This window comes from Cupressus sempervirens, chromosome 1, assembly GCF_028749045.1.
Source record: "Cupressus sempervirens isolate cs-2001-9-10 chromosome 1, ASM2874904v1, whole genome shotgun sequence".
Classification (NCBI taxonomy): Eukaryota; Viridiplantae; Streptophyta; class Pinopsida; order Cupressales; family Cupressaceae; genus Cupressus; species Cupressus sempervirens.
The window spans coordinates 301,959,036-301,961,803 of NC_143118.1; positions in this window are offsets into that span (position 1 = coordinate 301,959,036).

Here is a 2,768-nt window from a genome sequence, read left to right on the forward strand (position 1 = left end):
CTAATTCATATTCTAAAAATAAATTTCTAGAGTTGCCATTTGAATAAGAATCAAGCTCTAAACAAGGAGTCGCATTGTTTAATTCATTAGTAGACAAAAACTACATCATACATGCAGTCTCCAAAAAAATCTCACTATCATGATCTATGGTCAAGTGAAAGATGCACATATATCCTTTCTTCGATGCTACTTCAATTTGCAAAGTGGGTTGTGCACCTATGAGCTATAGGAATCTGCCTTCCTTGTTCTTTCCTGGTGAATTTTGATAATTCTGCTAATAGGAATTATTGAATTTGGGTAACTGCTTCTTTAATGCTACCATCTCATTTGACAATTTTTGAATCATCTCCTCAGATGATGTGGTATTACTAGAACTTCCTTTAGTTTTAAGTTCTTGCTTCCATTTTCTTGCAAAAATCAAATCATCCTCACATTCGATCACTTTCTTTTGTGCATTAGCTAGATTCGTGGGATGTGCTCTTCTTAAATCATAATTGACATCTGGAGGCATCACACTAGTAAAAAAAAATTTCAAATTACCAGGTGTGGGTCTATTGGTGGTTGGAATTCTGTTGATAATCTTATTGAACTTGGCAACAAAATCTCTCATACTCATAGTGGGCTACTTCTTAATTGAAGTCAATTGTGTTAGCAAGGCATGTTAATCTTCTATAGTCTTTAATCTTGTCTCAAGGGTCATTCTCAATGTATCCCAATCCATTATTGAGCCATCAGCTAGATGATAAAACCAGTCTATTGCACTATTTGTGAGGGTCTCTACGAACAACCTTATAGCAACATCCTCATGTTCAACCCCTAAGATATGACATGGCTACAAATAAAGCTCTAGCACGTTCATCTGTGGTAACTTTTTCATCACCTAAGAATTTAGGAAAATTCTTCCTAGAACCAGTTAAGAGTGGATGATAATCGTTTAACACTAATGGCCCCATTGCTACAACTCATGGAGAAGCCATGATTGTCTTGCTAGTATATGGCAGGAAATTAACAACTAGAGGAATAGTAACTTTGTGTAAAGCTAATAACTGATAGGTAGAATGTGAAGTGTTGGTGCCTTGGTTCCTAATAGGGGAAGGTGTTCTGCTCTGGCTTTTATTTTCACTTTTCTTCTTTGGAACATCTAAGATAGGAAAACCAAGCTCTATAAGCTTATCAAAGATAGGGTTTTTCCCACCTTGTTCCTTGGTACTTCTGAGGAACCTAGTTTGTTCCAAGATGCTGGGTTAGGTTTATCTCCCAACTTCTTGTCTCAATTATCTTTCTTCTTTTCAGATGTTTCTCCTTTGAATAGCTCTCTCTAAGGCTTCAACTCTTCTTTCTTCTTCCTCTAATACCTAGCTAGCATTCTTGTAATGTTCAACATTCTTGCTATGTCTCCAAATGAATGTGTTGAGGGATGAAATTATGTCTTCTTGGTCATCTTGAAAACCAAGATTTGGTTGGAGCATTGGAATAATATTTTCATTAGGCAATACCATTTTTACTCATGATATTGACTTTTTAATCAAGTGACTATTCATTTCCCCAACAAAGTTACCAAAAATCTATTGGTAAATAGATTTGTTCTTTCATATTATTACTCTTAAATGCCCAACTTGTAACAATATCTTATTACAAATAGTTGAAAAGCCACTTGTGGATAAGTTCGATTCTCTCTAAATTGGTAGGTATAACTCCCTAAAATAGATTTACAATGAATTATGTTTTCTTCTAAATTAATTTGGGGGTATGTTCTTAACTTGAGAATAGAAGAGGTATAACCAAGCTAGACCTAAATAGAATCTAACTTAGGTGAATAGAAGTTTCTGAATACCAAAATGGTTTTATGCATTCACACGTCTTATGAATTCATAAAACTTATCTAAATAATAGTTAATACTAAACTAAATGAATTTGAATTTGAATTGTGATTAATAAATTGAAAACACTAAAGGGGTTTCTCTCTGAATGAACAATAAAAACACTTATTAGATTCATTCATTGCCTCAAAATAGGGGAGGTAAAAATTTTCTTTTCCCTCATTTCGATTCAAATAAAAGAGAAAATGTAAACTAAATATCACACCAATTGGATCATAAAATGATTGACATAAAATACCATTCAATTGTCTCTGCAACAAAAAGTACTTCATACCAAAAATTTGTTGATCCTTCATTAATCTTTCAATTTCATACATATAGAGTTTTGAGATGACCATTACAATGGAAGCTTAATCGGTTCATCTTCAAAAAATGACAAATGGTAAGATGCCAATTTGTCATATTATAAAATTACAATAGAAAATAAAAAGGGGACATAATATGAATCATTTAGACTTCTTCCCCTTTTTTGTTTTCACCCTATATGCCTTAGCAACAACTATTATTGGAATTAAATCTTCATGTCTAGGTACCTAGATATTGGTATACCTTAAGAGACATTTAGAATGTTCTCTTACCAATTCCTTCACAACATTGGACTGATTTGGCAGTTCCTCTTTGGCCATGTGTATACATCCACTAAGTGCTTGTAATTTAGTGATCCTATCTTGACTATGTAAGTTTATATCTGACAAACTATCCAAGAATTTGGAAAAGTTATCCTTCATGAAAGTGACTCAAATAAGTGCTTTTCCTTGACCACTAGTTTGAGAGTCTATATGTAATCCTTTCATAAGTTCAAATATTTGTCCTGTGTCTTCTTCACCTTTTCCTCTATTTCTCTGAGCCCTTTTTCTGTAGAATGGATCATCTTAGTTTTAAAGTGCA